The following is a 19,029-nucleotide window of genomic DNA, read 5'->3' as shown; positions in this document are numbered from 1 at the left end:
TATAGAAAAACCTAAAGAAAAAACAAAAACAAATGTTCACATAACAACTCACTTTAATAGTCTTCACGTTGTGCTGCTTGTTTTAAAAATTAAAACAAAGCAATCAAAAAACAGCCTTCACAATTACAGTTGAATCACCTTGTATGATCCTCCCAAATTCTATTTCCTTTCCTTTCTCCCCAGAATTAATCACCACATTGAATTTGCTTTGAGTCACTTCTCTTCATTTTCTAGTTTTCCTTGTATGTATGTATGTATGTACATATCTAGTAACAATTCAGAAAGTTAATAAGTTTAAAATTCTGAATAAATGATATCACCCTCTTGATAGATATATGTACATACACACACACTTACATATACACACAGTTGACCCTCGAACAATTTGTGTTTGAACTGTGTAGGTCCGCTTTTGTGTGGACCTTTTTCAGTAGTGAACACTATAACACTACACAGTCCTCAGTTAGTTCAATCAGGAGATGTGGAACCACAGACATGGAAGAACTTTGGCTAAAAGGGGCCTACTCTAAGTTACATGCATATTTTCCACTGTTCAGAAGGTTGGCTCTCCTAAGCCTATGTTGTTCAAAGGTCAACTAAACATGTGTCGTATTCTAAAACTTGATTTGTTCTATTTAACTTCTGAGATTTGTCTGGCTCCAGTTAATTCATTTGAGCTCCTGAACAACCAAAAAAATAAATAAATGCTGCAAAAAATCTGTGAACTCGAGCACACATGGAAGAGCCCATGAAATTACTGGGCTACAGTAAACAGAGACACTGCAAAGGGATTGAACCAATTTATATACACACATGCAATCCTATTGCTCCACTATCTCGGCAATGGTTAGTATTGAAAGACTTTGAACTTTTTGCTAATCTGATGAGAATTATAGTTCATTGTAGTTTTATTTGTATTTACCTAACTACCAGCAAGGCTAAGTGACTTTGCTTATAGTGCTTAGCCGTCCAGTTTCCTTTGTCCATGAATTGCATGTTTATGTATTTTGTCTTTTTCCCTCTTGAGTTTCTAATTTTTCGCCTTTTAAATTTTTACTTTATATATTCTGATACAAATCATTCAAACCACTCCAATGTGTGATGTAATTTATTTATAACTACAAAGATATTTTAGTGATAAATCAGTCAAATTTGTGAAATTATTCTTTATGGTTTGTACTTATCATAGTCTAAACAAATTTCTTCTTCTTGCCATGTGGTCATAAAAATAACCTATTTTTTACTTCTAAAAGTTTTAAAATTCTGGTTTTCATATTTATGTTTTCCATATTCCCAGGGATATATCCTTGTGGAACTTGATATTATTTTTTATCCACAGAGATAAGCTTTGTCCCAGTGCCATTTATTAGGTACCACAGTCTTTCCCCACAATTTATAATGTCACCTCTGTCACTTGTCATATTTCATATTTTAATGGTTTACTTCAGGATTCTCTGTTCAGTTCCATTTTTCTATTTAATCTCTGAAATCGTGCCACATTTTCCCACACCACTTTAATAGCTATAATTTATAACTAGCCTTGGTGTCTGGTAAGAAAGAACCCTTACTCTGTTCCTCTCTAAAATGGTTAATTTTACTTGTCAATTTGACTGGGCCAAGGGGTGCCCAGATTAAACATTATTTCTGGCTGTGTCTGAAAAATTCTTTCCTGATGAGATAAGCATTAGAATCAATAGACTCAGTAAAGTAGATCACCTCCCCAGTGTGAGTAGGTTACATCCAATCTGTTGAGGGCCTGAACAGAACAAGAAGATGAAGGAAAAAGAAATTTGCCCCTTGTGCTTTCTGTCTGCCTGTTTGAACTGGAACATAGTCTCATCCTGCCCTTGGACTGGGATTTATACCATTAACTCCCCTGATTCTCAGGCCTTTGAATTTGTACTGAAATTACACCCCTAGCTTTCCATAGTTTCCAGCTTGCACATAGAAGATCATGGGATTTCTCAGCCTTCATAATTATATAAGCCAATTCCTCATAATAAATATTTTCCTATGTATGTATCCCATTGGTTCTGAAGAACTCTGAGTAGTACACTCCCCTTCAAAACTGCCTTAATTATACTTGGCTTTATGCTCTTCAATGTACATTTAAGCAAGAGTTTGCCCAGGAAAATTCCTGTTAGGGTTTAAATAGAAATTGTATTGAATTTATAGGTTAATTAAGTGATACTTTTTCAAATTAAGTGACCACATATATAAAAAATTTTATAGCTTTCCATTTAATCATATTTTTAAAAATCTTCTTTAACAATATCTTATATTTTTTTCAATAGGAATCTTAAGCATTTTTGTTGGCTATATTCCAAGTTATTTAGCTTTCTGCTCTATGGGCACTTAAAAAGAATATATATCTGTACAAATGGGATATAGAATTTTAAATATATTTCAGGTAAGATTCACTTAGGATATTTAAACATCCTAAGTCCTTCTAATTTTTCAAATGCTTGATCTCTCAATTTCAGAGCAATGTGATAAAATCTCCTATTACTGTATATTTTTCTAATTTGCCTGCGTTCTGCCCATGAGAGCATGGATTTTACCCTATGTTCATTTTTCCTCCCCACTACCTAGAGTAATGCCAATAATGTTTTATATTCTTGATGGATTAATTTTTATTAACATATAGTAAATCTCTTTATACTTATACATGATTTTTGCCTTAAATTTTATTTTGTCTAATATTAGTTTTGAAACAATAGCTTTCTTTTAATTCATACTTTCCTGATATACACTTTTTCATTTCTTTAATGTTCAAATTTTCTGTATGGGACTGCTCTAGGTCTTTCCCTTGTTAGTATCATCATATATCAGGATAGTTTAACATCGTATCTGATAATGTGTTGAGATTTATCACACTATCATCTTAATTTTCTTTGATGTATTAACTTTTCATTTTCCCTTGTTACTTCCTCTATTAGAATTGATAAAGTATTATGTTTCCCCTTTATTGGTGTCAGAGATTAAATAGCTATTCTTTCACTAATTAATTATATTCCCAATTTTTTATTTTGGTAAAAAACACAACAAACTTTACCATTTTAACTGTTTTTAGATGTACAGTTCAGTAGTATTGAATACATTCACACTGCTATGACATCATTATCAGCATTCATCTCTAGAACTCTTTTTGTCTTGTAAAACTGAAACTCTATACCTACTAAACAATAACTCTCCATCCTCCCTCCTCCCAGGCCTGGCAACCACCTTTCTGCTTTCTGCCTCTGCGAGTTTGATTACTCTTGAGTAACAAGTAGAATCACATAGCATTTGTCATTTTGTGACTGACCGACTTTATTTAGTATAATATTGTCAATTTGCATCCACATTGTAGCATGTGTCAGAATTCCCTTCCTTTTTAAGGCTAAATAATATTCCATAGTATGTATGTATCACATTTTGCTTATTCATTCATCTTTCAATGAACATTTGGACAGTATCCACATTTCAGCTATTGTGCATAATGTTGCTATGAATTTGGATAGTATATTCATAGCATATGCTATGCTATGCTAGCATACTCACTTTTTAAACCTTTAGATACACACCTAGAAGTGGAATCATTGGATCATATGGTAGTTCTATTTTTAATTTAATATTAATTTATACTCTTTTCCATAGCAGCTTCACCATCTTATGTTCCCATCAACAGGGTATAAGTGTCCCATTTCTCCACATCCTTTCCAATACTGGACATTTTCTTATAGTAGCCATCCTCCTGGGTGTGAGGTGGTAACTGTCCTTCAATTTCTAACATGTATACTTAACTATAAATTATTAAAGCAAAGCAGATCTCATCCCAAATATGTCTCAGATCCACAGTTACACTATCCATTGAAGATTATTGCCCTACCTCCTTTAATTCTTGTTCAGTGGTTTACATTTATCTTCTTAAAAATTTTTTTTAATAGTCAGTATACATTTTACTTGGTTTTAACTTTTGTACTAAAATCACTTTTCCCCCAAAGTAGTTTTAATGACAATTTAGGCTCACAATTGTTATAGGTCTAGGGAAAAACTCCTGATTGATAATATAGCTGAGAATAAAATTCTAGGATGAATATCATCTGATTGAAGCACTTTGAAGCTACTGTTCCCTGTTCTGCTATTTTCTAGTATCTACTCATGTCAAGAAGTCAGCTATCCACCTAAGAGCTATACCTTTGTAGGAAACTCATCTTGCCTTACTGGTTTAAGAGTTTCTCCTCATTATTTATATCCTATAGTTTCATCCAAGTTAGAGATTTATTTTTTTTTTTTTCATTCTTTCAATCTCAGGATTCAGGGATTTAATTCTGGAAATTTGTAATCTGTATGAACATTGATATTTCACAGTTCTTGCCCTTCTCTCCTAAAGCTCCTTCAGATGTAAGTTGGAATCTTTCAGTCTGCCTTCTTCATCTATTGAATACTCATTCATATTCTTTGTCTCTGTGTGCTGGTTTGAGTTCATTTCTCAGAATCATGTTCTAGTTCACAAACTCATGTACCATGTACAGTCTAGAGTTCATCTAATGTGTTCGACTTTAAAATATTTTAATAGCTATGTTTTTCATAGTTGATGCTTCTTTTTACATAAGCACCTGTCCTTCCCTCCCCCCTAAAGTGTTTATCTGTTTGATGTATTTGTTCTATACAATGCAAGGCAGGATGGGAACTTTAAAGATGAGGGATAAATAACTTAGGTTGAGATAGTACTTATATACTGAATATTGCTAGAATATTGTGAAGAAATGACTCCGTACACCACTGCCATGATGTACAGTTTACAGGACTGGGTGTATCCAGAGGAGAAATGCCCATTGCAACTGAGGAGAAGCCTATGTGAGATTACTTTAGGATGTTCCTCATCAGACAAGCACATCCCAATCCTGTGCCCGTCATCCATCCAGAGACAATGTAAAAAGATCAGGTGGGGGTTCTTCTCTTCTACCTCTGCTAGCAGCATCTTTTATTTATGCTTTTATATTTTATAACATCATTTTCTTTCTTAGATATTCTAGACAAATGCATTTTAAATGCCTTTTGCTACTGTTCTTGTGATTATTTTCTTTAGGAAAAAATCTATGTTCAAGTATATGGGCTATTTTTTGAACGTTACATTTATTCATGTTTCTTGATATTTTGGTTTGCAAGCTCATTTTAAATATTTAGTTTTTGTTTTCTGATGTTATGCTCTCTTTCCTTCTTTCTCTGTGGCCTTCCCTCCACATTCAAAGCTTTTGCAGTTGTCACTTTCCTATCCCTCAGGGCCCTTATGAGTTTGGGAGCTCCTGCTCATTGTGGTATCGCTATCATTGCAAATATAGTTAGTCACCCATGGCGGAGCTTAGTTCAGTCCTGGTTAGGAGGTTTTGTAGAACCTTCCATTTCTCTAGGTCGGCTGCTTGTTTACATCCAATGATTCATATAACAGTAATGTTTTGGTTTTTTTTTTTTTTCCCTCAGTTTACTTTCATAAGACTCTTGTACAGTCCTTGGGTGCAATCAAGGAGTCTTGTTCAGAGTCCCATCCCCCATGGAATACTTAAATCCTCTCTCTCCCTCTAGGGTCAAACAAAACCACAACTTTCTGCTGAGGTCACGGTCCAGCAATTATGCATGCCATCTATATTCATCATTTTTCATTCCTCATTTGATTTAGACCCATGGATCATTTTTTTTAAGGGCCACACCCACAACATATGGAAACTCCCAGGCTAGGCATTGAATCAGAGCTGCAGCTGCCAGCCTACACCACAGCCACATCAGTGTCAGATCTGATCTGAGCCCTGTCTGAGCCTTCACTGAAGCTCAGGGAAATGCTGGATCCTTAACCCACTGAGCGGGGCCAGGGATTGAACCCTCTTCCTCATGAATACTAGCTGGGTTTGTTACCACTGAGCCACATGGGAACTCCCATGGATCTTTTTCTTTATGTTTTTGTTTTGTTTTTTAGCAGAGTAATGTGTTTTCTTATATTGTCTCACCATCGTTTATCTAAGTATTTGAAGCAGAGAAGATGCCTTAGTTTTAACTCATGGTGCTATCTTCACCAGAAATTCATATTACGACAATTTTGAAAGATGAGTCCACTTTCCTGCTATTATTGTTTTCTAAGTTTTATTATTTTCTTTAGGAATAAATTTATGTTCATTTATTCCTAAAGAATAAATTTTATATGCATTTAAAATTCCTTAGATAGACTCATGTTGCCAGGTACAAGTTTTATATACATTTAAAAGTCCTTCGATAGAGTTGTATTGCCGGGTACAAATTTCCCAAATTGTGGTATTGTCATTTCCGTATTTATTATACTTCTTGCTATCAACATCCTGAGGAATGTCAAATGTTCTGCTGATATCCACATATCTAGATTATTTCATTCCTATATCATTTACTAGAAAAGGAAAAGTTTAAACGAGTTACTATTGGTGAATTCCATACTAAGTTCTCTAAAATTTGCTTGGGGGAGATATCAACTTTATTATTGTTTATTAAACCTAAAAACAGTATGGTAAATACTATTTATTATGCCAGGAATTCCTTAAGGTCTTTTTTTTTTTCTAGCACCTCCCCCATTTTCTGTAATTCTTGAAAATTAGCATTAATGTCTGCATCTTTTTAAGTCTCCATCCCAAAAGTATTCACTCGGTTCTGAAGAAGTCACTTGATTTGTAAGAGCAAAGTACCTACAGTTATCTGCCTAGAGCTTCTATAATCTCTTCAGTATGTTTAACTCTCCCATACTTGTCAGTTTTTAAGTTATTTTCCTTGATAAAGAAGAATAAACATAAAAGAAATTGAATGTTTAAGCTTGCTAACATCTCTGCATAGTATAGCATCTTCCTCTAGTAGTGACCTTATCTTTTTGTTAGTTCTTTTTCTTGTCTCAACCAAACTAAAAATACCTCAATCTTCTTTCTGAAATTTTGTCCTTTTTCTATCTTTTCTGCCTATGTTTTTATAAACATGTGTTCCATCAAGAACTTCTAATGTTATTAATTAGTTTTTAATCAAAAATGGGCATGAGAATTCTGAAAGTAATTGTTGACATAAGTAACTATATCTTGATAAAAAGGAAGTTCTACAAATTTTGATAACTACTGCCTTTTATAGAGATCCATTTTATTAAATGTTTAAGCCTTAAATTTTAGAAACATCTTAAACAGGCACAATCAAATGTCTAAAGGCTCTGATTTCATATATATGATCCTTTGATGATAAAAAGGAAATTTGTCTGATAGCAATAATAGTAATAATAATATCAATATCTACCTTTATGAGCACTTAGCATGTACCAATGCATTTAATCAAATACTTTATATAAAATCTATTTAAGAAAAAATTTTCCCTTAGTTCATCTCCCTCTATATAAAAAGGGCAATGAAATAAGGATAGAGACTACCCTGGCTTACAAGGCATGTAGAACATTTATTGACCTCATGATTCATTCGAGCATGATGGGAGTGGGAAATGTGATATATCAGCCTTGTACTGGGGGCCTTTCACAGATGGTTTTGTGATTCAGAAACCCTCTATATTACAAAATGATGTATAATTCCATTATTCTCATCACCATAACTATATCGTAATCATAATATCTACCATCAACAGTTAAGACAACCACCAAGCTAACATGATTTTACCTAGTAATTACAGGAAAGGTGAACAATCTAGGCTCTAATTCTTATTATAAACCTATACATGGTTTTAAGATGAGATTAAAAAGTGACATTGGGAGTTCCCATCATGGTGCAGTGGAAACGAATCCGACTAGGAACCTTGAGGTTGCGGGTTGATCCCTGGCCTTGCTCAGTGGGTTGAGGATCCAGTATTGCTGTGAACTATGGTGCAGGTTGCAGACGTGGCTCAGATCTGGTGCTGCTGTGGCTCTGGCATAGGCTGGCAGCAACAGCTCCGATTAGACCTCTGGCCTGGGAACCTCCATATGCTACGGGTGTGACCCTAAAAAGGACAAAATACCAAAAAAAATAAAAAATAAAAAAATTTAAAAATAAAAATAAATCAATAATAAAAAGTGACATTGTTTGTTGTCTTTAATGATATAGTGTTGAGATACTTCTGGCATGTTTCTCCCTAAGATTTTAATTTCTGTCTCATTTGTATTTTTCTGCTTCACACATTCTGCCTTCCAACTTATCTATATGTCCTTCAATAAGACTAAGAAAGTTTATATATTCAAAGTTTACCCCCACTTAAAAGCATGTTTACTACATTAAGAACTTCTTAGTTTTCTCCCAGATCCAAATATTTTTGTATTACTGCAACCTAGACTATTTGATAAGTGGGTATCACATACTGGAAGTGGAAACTACTATCTTTACATCAAGGTTTTTTTTATATCTATTTGAGGATGTGAGTGTGCTGCTCTAATCAAATAAAAACACTCTAATGAAAGTTTTATACAGAATAAAGAACTTCTTCACTTGTAGTGTTTACACTTAAGGTTTTCCTCTTCTTGATCTTCAAAATGGAACTAATATGTATTTATTTCAACAAATACACTGCAATCCCAACTGGATTCAAGATTTTTTGGGGTCAAATACCATATCTCGAAGTACATTTATATCAACCATAATGTCAATCATGTTGTTAAATGCACACTGGACTCTGAGTAAATATTAACTATTTTAAAAAGGAAATTATTACATTTTTTGTGGTCTGGTATTGTCCAAAATTAGGGAAAATACTTCATGACTTCTAAGCTGGGACATATAGAGGGAAGAATTCAAAGATAATTTCTAAATCTTCCTGGTAAAACAACCATTTTCTCTTCATTTTGTAATTTAGAAATTCACAGCAATAGTTTGATTTCAAATACCAACCTAAATGACAGCCCCATCATTCAAACTCTGAGTGCAGATGGCTGACCTTCTAGTCAGGCTGGGAGAGAGAACTCTGCATTTGTTCATTTTGTAAAGGTCTCTATGAAATACATCCTTTATTAAAGGATGTGTTGCTCTAAAAAGAAAAAACTAAGTGCCATCAAAATACTTTATGTTCCAATTATTGTTTTAATTATAAAAGTGTAAGCATTCAACTGAATTTTGAAAATAATCCCTCTTATATGTATACTCCCCACTTTTCTACAAATCCATTTTGAAAAGTAATCTCTCTGAAAGCCAAACCAAGATTAGAGATGTCATAGCCATAAAAAACCCTCATAACAAGTTCTGTGTCTTGATTTCAAAAACTTTTGGAACCTGTAAGTTAAGGTTAAAATCTTTTAAAGAAATTAAAAGGAAGCAATAGATAAGAATGGACTTTGAGTCAGACAAAACTGGATGCTTTTCATGGCTTATCTACTTACTACCTCAACTTTTAGACAAGTTACATCAGATTCTGTTTTGTTTTGTTTTTTTATGAATGAAATATGAGATAATTGATTCTCCTTTATCAGGTGGTTGGCACATTATAGCTACTCAATAAATGATAATATGCACAGTGTCAGAGAGGAGAGGATGGAAAGGCAGTATGAAGGAGGCGGAGAAGGGTAAGAAGATGGGATTTTCAACAGGGGCATAGTTTTCTTCCTTAAAGAAATGACATAGGTCACAAATCCAGAAATAAGGAGCTCAATACCTACTAAGCATTCAAATGTGACTTGATTGACTGAATCAGAGAATAACTAAATGATAGAAAAGGGGAAATAACTAAAAGACAAAGAGGGGGAAAGTAAAAAGATAGCAAAGAGTTAATATCTCTGAGTGTGCTGAGTACACTAACACATGTGCGACAAGTATGAGTACAAATGACAAACCACTGGGACAATGTCATCACCATCAGTAAATGTTGTCGACTGGGTCAAATACAGTTTCAAAGGCTGAGCTGGATAAATGTGTTTCTAACAATGCCTGAGAACCACTTACCAAATTAAAGCAATGTGTCCATATTGATACAGATGTGAGGTAAGGTAGCTGCTCATATGAGTGTCAGACCTCATTGGCCTTCACCATGAATACACATGTGCTTCAGGTATTGGTATCCCATTCTCAAGTCTCAGATATGAAAAGTCATGTGGAAAATAGTGTTTACATCCCAATTTTATTCCAGTTAAAAAATTATCATTTGTGAGCCTGTATACTTTTAATTCCAACCAAGTAACATGAATTTAAAGAAAAAAATAGATTATCCAATTGGGGGCAGTAAAAAGTGCACTCAAAGCAGAATAGTTTAAGAAGAAACAAAGGGAAAAAGAATAACATTTATAATTTCTCAGAAACCTAAGTTATTATAACCATATATTCTCAACTACTACACTGCCCTTAAGCAATGAAGTTTATTTACAAGTTGATTATGTTTTGGGGGCAATGGAATCTAAACTGATACTTATTGCCTCAGAATATAGGAATACCTATGAGTCAGGCAGCAGTTAAAACACATAGATGATTTCCAAATGAACTAAGTACAGAGTTTGGGAAAATAAATTATGAATATATATAAATACAGACAATTCAGCTTATCAGATTTTCAATATTTTCCTCAAATTTTTTTCTTTAATTGTATCTCATTTATTTAATGAGTTGTTCTAATTTCCTGAGGTGCCTGCCATTATATTGGCCCACATTATGCAATTTCATAATGGACATTAGAAAATATTATGTTCTACCAACATTAAAAAAAGCCAAACCCCTCAAGATAATTCATCTACTTTACTAAGGATGAACCAGTTATTTTTGCCACTGCTTTAGGTTAAACAATTTTCTTCTAGACCCAAAAGGAAGCTCATTCATAGAAAAATGAGGAATTTCTGTTGTGGCTCAGTGGTAACAAACCCGACTAGCATCCATGAGGATGTGGGTTTGATCCCTGGCCTCGCTCAGTGGGTTAAGGACCTGGCATTGCCATGAGCTGGGGTGTAGGTTGCATATGTGGCTTGATATATACATCTATCCATGGGGACAGGTAAGAATATCTCTGGAAAGGAGTTTATTCTTGAACTGAATCTTAAAAGATAAATACATACCTCCTACTACGTAAATACATGGGGAGAATGAGGAGGGTGTGGCAGAATGAGCTGTATTACAAAAAAACAAATTTGCAGAACTATAGGTATATGTGTTTGCCTATGGGATGAGATGTCTGAGAGGCATGACATTGATGGAAAGCTGTAAATAATAATCAAGATAAAACAGTGGATGGCCTTCTATGACAAGACAAAAAGTCTGAAGTCTTGACAGGCTTTGAACAGGAGAATAAAACATTGCATTACTCATTTTTCAAACGCACTCTCAAGTGGCAATGGAGAATTTGGATCAAGAAGGTACCAGGCTGCACATAGGGAGATCAGCAATACAACACTGAATAATCCAGTAAGAGGATTAAGGCCTTGAAGTAAGCACTACTTGAAGAAATGTGAAGAGGAAACAAATAGAGAAAGCTAAAGAATAGACATTTGGGCTAAAACTAGGGTTTAGGGATCAGTAGATTGGGTGGAGTCTCATGACATTCACAGAAATCAAGAAAAATAAGTATCAATCAGCAGGGAGAAAAATTTCTTCAGTTTTTGACCTCTTGAATTTGAAGTTGCTGTAGAATATCCAAACCTAGATGCCCAGAAACAACTGAATATATGGAGTTAACACCTATTTTTCATGCATTTTAGCCCTTTTTTTAATGGCCACACCCATGGCATATGATTCCCAGGCCAGGGATTGACACTGAGCCATAGCTGCACATAGCTGCAGCAGCACCAGATCCTGCACCAGGCCAGGGGTTGAACCTGCACTTTCGCAGCAACCCAGGTCACTGCCATGAGATCCACTGCACCATGGTCGGAACTCCTCGTGCATTTGAACTTTTTAAATTATTTCTGTGACGATCTATCTCTGGGAAATAGACATAGGTAACTGTTAGGAAGCAGTGTCAAGTTCACCTTGAAACAATAGACAGTCAAATATAAAAGGAAGCTGCTGAAAGAGAACAATTATGATGTCTGGAAAGTAATTTATCTTGTCCACCAGAAAGAAAACAAGAGGAACTGGAAAGAGTGTGATTTAATAGTCAGCTCAGGGTCAATTCGAAGTTGTTTTTTTATTTTAACCAAATCTCTGCTCTGGTATTTACCAACTTAAATACCAGAGCTTAAGCAATTTATCCAGGCTCAATTACTTTATCTGCAAAATAATTGTTGTAATATCAAACTTAGGTTTGTTGGAATAAATGTTTTAGATCACATGCATAAAGTATTAGCATAGAACCTTCTTCCCCTTTCTAAAAATAGTATCTTAATTTAACAACTGTGATTAGTTCACAATTTCAGTTCAATAGTTTGCTTCCTGATGATGGCTGCATAAAGGACACACACAATTAATCAATCTCTGGAAATCGACAATCTCTGGAATGCTCACATCTTTGAAAGGCAAAGGTTGAACTATGACTACATAAGTGATAAGAACAGGTAACTGACAGTTTATTTTGGTCTGTTTCTACTTCCAAGCTGTTCATGGGACTCCAATTTCTTCGTCTAAACCAGAAAAAGATGGTAGAATGGTTTGCTCCTTGACATCATCCAAAAACATTAAGAAGTTACATTCTCATCTTCATCTATTCTCCCTTATGTAAATGAAAGTATTATTGCAGGAGTTCCCATCGTGGCGCAGTGGTTAACGAATCCAACTAGGAACCATGAGGTTGTGGGTTCGGTCCCTGCCCTTGCTCAGTGGGTTAAGGATCCGGCGTTGCCGTGAGCTGTGGTGTAGGTTGCAGACGCGGCTTGGATCCCGCGTTGCTGTGGCTCTGGCGTAGGCCAGTAGCTACAGCTCCGATTCGACCCCTAGCCTGGGAACCTCCATATGCCGCGGGAGCAGCCCAAAGAAATAGCAAAAAGACAAAAAAAAAAAAAAAAAAAAAAAAAAAAGAAAGTATTATTGCAGAGGTTTATGCGGTTTTCTTAAATACCTTTTTAATTAGGGATTTTATTATTTCTCCTCCCTTAAATACAAGGTGGGAACCACTTCAGTCAGGACTAGACACAGAACTAGTCCACACATCTCTTCCTCAAAAAAGTCAAAAAGGGGATTGCCCACTGGGGAGGAAAAAATGAGTCCTAAAATCTCAACTCAAATAACCCTATATTAAGTGCCACAGGGACCCACTGAGACCTCTTCAAAAAGCATAGGCTCTGGTTCTCAGAGATCTTCTCCTGCTCAGCCTGGTTATTCTCTCCTCTAGTTGGATGTGGTCTTCTTGGAAAACAAAGGTAGGAAACAGATGGATCTTTATCTGCCTTCCTTGATTGCCCTAAAGAGAAGCATGTAACATATAGAGTGTAAGGTAGAGTTCAAAGATGTAACATGGATAATTTTTTGTCAATTTTTAAAGGCTTAGTTCCAACAAATCTATGTTGTATGTGTTCACCTAGGCCCTTGAATTTCTTTGTAACAAAATGATTATATATAATTTTGTCAGGAGGAAATGTGTGAAACGGGTGTTATTTTCAAGACCGAAAACTGAAAAATGAGCATTAATTCTACTTTACAAATTCCCACTTACTATAATCATGATGCAAGAGTAAAGCATAAATCCAGTTCTTTGATCTTTGTGGGGGTGATTTTATGGCTCTGTGTTCTAGAACCCACTCCCTCGAGCTCTGAGAAACCAGTTCAGCCCTCTTGACTCTCACTTGCAGGAACACTTGAGGAAAAATTTCTGAAGTATAGACCTTTTCTAAATGACAATCTGTCATCCACTTTTAAGAAACATCAATTTTGAGGACACAAAAGAAGTTCCATAGAAAGCATATGGACATCAGAAAATTATGTTGCCTTTTGATCATGAACAAGTTATCTGCAAAGGTCTCTTGAGAGCTGAGATTGGCCCAGGACTTCATTTTCAAAGAGAATTGATGGAGCATTAAAGCCAAAAGCATCTGGGACCAACTAGACAACCCAATCAGCTTATCTTTGCATGAACTATGACAGACACCAAATGTAACTCCAAAAAGCATCAAAGCAATTGCCTGTGGATTCTGCCAACAGAGGAAAATGCTGCCAGTGAAAAAGAGCATTCCTGGCTTAGCAGCTGGAGCCTCAAACTGCTTTTTTAAAATGAGCAAAAAATAGAAGTACAAATAATTGGTGGTCAGCAATAGTTTGGGGAGAATAAAATGAAAATATTCAATAAAATATGTTTGTAAGTTTATACCATAAATATTCCATTGCTTTGTTGGACATTTCTCATCCAACAGAAATGCTTCTGTATTAGATAGCACATCCTATTCAATTACTCAACTTTCTTCCAGTATGTTTTAAAAGTCAAAAGAAGACAGTGATTAGGGAAAGGGGTACGTGCTAGATGCTTTAGTGACATTAACTTCTTAACTTTTTGTTTTTTACCTTGAGGAGAAAACAGTGATCTTTTCAAAAGGAAAAATCTTTAAACTGGAGTGGTTGAAAAATTTAAAGCCACTCAGAGCCACAGTCTCAGGAAAGACCTTTGTGATCCGCCAATGGCATTTCCCACTCAAGGCAAATCCACTAGCCTCTTCTTATGCATTGGTAGAAATGGGAACTCCCCTTGCTACAAGGGTGTTTATACCATCACTGTATGTCTTTTATTATTAGAAAGCTTTTCTCAGTATTTCCCACAAACTACCCATTCCAACTCTGCTATCTGATAAGCCAAAGACCAAGATTTGTTTCTTCCATGTTATACCCCTCATTTCGATTATTAGGTGACAAGAACAATGGCTCCCCAGTTTTTTCTAAACAAACCTCCAACTCATACAATTAAGCCTTGGGTAACTTTTGACTCTAACATCCTGCTCAATTTCCTTCCTGTATTTGAGGGTTTAGTGAGGGTTCTCGCATAGGATATCCTCAGATGACTGAATAAAATAAATATGGTGGACAAGTTTAGTTGCAGTCTGATAAAATTGATTTTTTCCATAGTTAAGTTGACTCTGCCTTGAGGTACTGTTATATTGACCAGTATGACATGTGTCCTACATCTATTGGGATACATCTTTCTGCTGTGTGAACTTGAGAGTGATTTTTGGGCCTTTCTATTAATGGCTTCTTCCCATCCCCATAACACCCTAAATTTGCCCCAAACTCAACCTGTGTTCATCCCAGTATCACCCCAGGAACATGCCATGCTCAACCCAAGCTCTTTTTCACCACATTCTAACGCTAATTCAACCTTATTCCAACTTCACTCTTACCTTGCTTCAGAAAAGTTTTTCCAGGAATCATTTGATCCCTTTTAGTAAACTGTTGGTTTCCTATAAATCCTTAAAGTTAAGCAAACGACATGCCTGTTTATACCAATATGTGTATAAATTTGTTCTTTTACTTGTAATCCAACTGAAATGGACCAATACACAATAATAAGGTACCTAGAAGTGAACTCAGTATTCCAGATATAGCACAATCAGCACAGAGAACAGAGGGAATATTACTGCCCATGGTCAAGACACAATATGTTATGAATGTAACCAAAGTTTGTGTTAGCTTTCTGAGCAGCAGTGTCAGACCCATGCTGAATTTATAATCAACTTAATGAGGAAGTCAAAAAGACACAATAACATGTTAAAATACATCCTGCCAGTGAGTTAGCGATAAATGATATTAACTGATGGCAGCATAATTGCTCTAGAGTAATATTACAGACCAGAGATAAATTTACATAAAAATAGACAATATTTTTGACCATATTTATAATTTCAGGGTTAATCAATTCAGTCTACTAATTCAGGTTCCTAAACACCCCTCACTTATCCAATGACCATTACTTCATTTCTGCACTTACAGTTTTGATTCCTATTAAATTGCTTGAGAAGAATAGCACATTAAGTTGTCAGGCATAGCTAGGAGAAGCTTTGATGGAGAATAAAAGAGAGGCATAAAGAAGAAAACTAAATACTTTGAGCAAAGTGAGCAGAAAGGCTACTGAGTAGGAGGCTGTGAGCACTGAGGAAAGCTTCACTGGATCCACAGTGCTAATTAAAGTTAATTCTGCTGATGACCATAGTAAAACCTCCATCCAACACTCCTTGAGTTCCCAGGGAGGCAAGTGGTAACTTCCACCTTCTTGAAAGGCAACCCATCTCTCCACTAGTGAAAAATTCAGAATCTAAAGACTGGAGAGGAAACATGCCCATCTCTCACTAGCACAGGTTCCTGGATAGTGCTGGGGCAAGACAAATGTTTGGATAATATGAACTATGTTCATCAACTAACTATTCATTAATTAGTTCATTATTTTCAAAAGCCTCATTTTCTTTAGATTACTATTTCCATTTTTCTAGCTTCTGATGTGTAAAAGACTCAAGGATGGAGGAGTAAAGGTATAGGGGGCTCAAGGAATAATATTTAGTGTTTTAGAGTTTATTATAATTAGGAAAAAATTTTAAATTACAAGTATATTCAGTGCTACTGGTATGACCAGATTTATAAGGCAAGAGAAACATTATATATCAGGTTGGACTGATTTTACAGTGGAGACACTTTGCAGAAATAATCTCTCCACAGCCCAGTCCAGCTCTTTTTGAATAGTCTTGGTTGGACTGTCACATTGAAAATCCCTAAGGACTATCATGTAGTTCATTCTATCAACAGAATCCTTTAGATTAATAACCTGGTTCCAGGAATTAGATCTTACCAACAACAATAATAAACACAGGAGGGGCATTGCCTCACCATGGTGAGAAAAATGCAGAATAAATCTCCTTATACAGATGCTTTGATTTTTCATTAAAATATGAACACATTCATATGCACAGCTTCCAACAGGGATCATTGTGTCTGCAGTGGTAGAAATAGAATTGGAAAGGTCAACCTTCTCTATCTCCTATATCAGAAAGCACTGCTCAGACAGCTGTGAAGGCTTACTTCCTGATTATTTCTGGATACTCAGAATTGAGCCATGTGTCTATGTCAAGCCTGACATGATGTGACATGATGAGAGAGGCTGACCCCGTGATTTGACATGATGCTAAGGCCCTCACTCAGAGATGCACTTGATGATACATACATGCTTTCTGCACGCCATGATCCAGTCAGCAACAGAATAGAGTCAAATGTCACTGAGCTTTACAAGCTCTGTGGTAAATAAACAAGGAAGAGGAAGAGAGTGGTATAATAATGAATTACTCGAGCTTAACACACAGAAAACCATCACCATACAAAAGCAACCATGCAAATTAGCAAAGAAAAATGGCTGAATGTAAATTCCACAGAGTAGCTAGTGAGAATGACAATAGCACATGATGCTACAACTCTATGCCTTCTTGCTAGTCCTTAATGGCAAAGTACTTGTAAAAAGCATGCTCATGTATAGAGAGAATATTTATAAATCTTTTGAGTGCTATACCTGGGGCTTTCCTAGCCCATGGATCCACAGAAAATTTAAGGTGCCTTAAATAATAAATTTCAAGAGTTTTCATTTCAGATCTGCTTGCAGATTGGCTTCTGTTAAGGGCCAAATCTTGATTATTATAATTTATGCTCAGTACTACACATTGATGGAAGAAAGCCCTGAATTAACTGGATGGTTCACCTTGCAGCTTTAATGAGACAGGTTTCTTCCCATAAGCTAAGGAATTTTCATGAGACTCACAATTATAGCCCAGCCCAGCAAAGCTGAGTAATGAAGAGTTCTGCATTTTGAGGGCCAGAGAATTGATTCAATTTTCCCAATGTGATCTACCTCCCATGAACTTTAGAGACAACAGTCAAAAAAAATCAGAGAAAAAAGTGATTTTTTTCCCTTTGTTCTGTGAAGTTTGCTTAGAAGTATTGGCAAGACCAATTCACACGCCAGTTTAAAAAAATAGTCCTTTGTTTCCTCCACTGAAATTTGTCATATGCACCATAATACTATACCTGTTTATCTTACTTGTCCTTTAAGGTTTCTAGAATATTCTGTGTGTACTTTATTTTTGATGCTTCTTAACTGTCCCAGGAGTTTAAAAATACATTTCCCTCCTTTGGTCCATGTTTTCATGGGGTTCTGGCAAAAGGACAGGTGTATAGGTCCCTTTCCAAGCTAAATATTTTCACCTTGAGGATTTCAGATATGATCAATAGGCCTATTAATGGCAGCTTCCAATCATTCCAAGCAAGCTTACAAAAAATTTCATCTGCATTTTTGTTATACATAAATACTTTCAACAGTCTATTTAGGTGGACTGTTCAAATTTATAAAGTTCAGAACCCGATCAAAGCATAATATTCAAGGACCATGCATTTAAGGTTCACATCATTGTTCTCTGGTTGAAAAGTCCTACTCTACCTTGCTTGTGGGGTGTTACAAAAGGACATAACAGTTACAGGAGCTACGAAAGGCACATCTAATCATACCCTAAATACAGCTGAATGATTCTGCCATATGAAGTAACACCACTGAACTTCTTTATTTTTAATTCCAAGGTCAAATAAATTCTTATAATAAGGAAAGAATTAAAAACAGATGCAACTGGTTTATTCATATTAATTATGTGTGATTATTTTATTTCTTTTGGAAAAGTACTTTAAGCTTTCTTCACTAATCAAGACTCTAAGAAAAAAATGGGCAAAGCAGTTGGTCTTTTCTGTGTCCTGCCTATAATAATGAAATACAAAAGCCCACAGTAGGCAAACAATCAAATCTTTTAATTACTCTAAAATCAAAATACAAATGTCTCCTATCTTCCTCTTGGATCACAAATATTAAGATATATCATTCCTTCATAGGAATCAAAAGCAGTCTGATAAGCACAGTTGGTAAATGTTTCCAAAATAGGAAAACAAATGAAAGAAAACAACAAATGTAAAATTAGAAACATTCTGTTGAATCATGAAAGTGTTCTTTTTAGCTTAACAATTGCTGATATCCCAAACTACTACAGTGATGATCCATGCAGTCTACCTTGATCTTCCTCTTCAGATGAATAGTATTTTCATTTTAAAAGTTATATATACACAGCAGGCCTGGAAAACTCGGCAATGTACATGGCTTTAAAGGCAAAATAACAAGCTTCCATTTTCTCTTCAGTGGTCACATTGAAAATAAATTGTGTGGATTGAT

Source organism: Sus scrofa, chromosome 3, assembly GCF_054392235.1.
Source record: "Sus scrofa isolate SSC_HxYL_T2T_F1_AM1 chromosome 3, Sscrofa_HxYL_maternal_Yorkshire_Landrace_v2.0, whole genome shotgun sequence".
NCBI classification, from domain to species: domain Eukaryota; kingdom Metazoa; phylum Chordata; class Mammalia; order Artiodactyla; family Suidae; genus Sus; species Sus scrofa.
Note: the sequence above shows the minus strand (reverse complement) of the source record.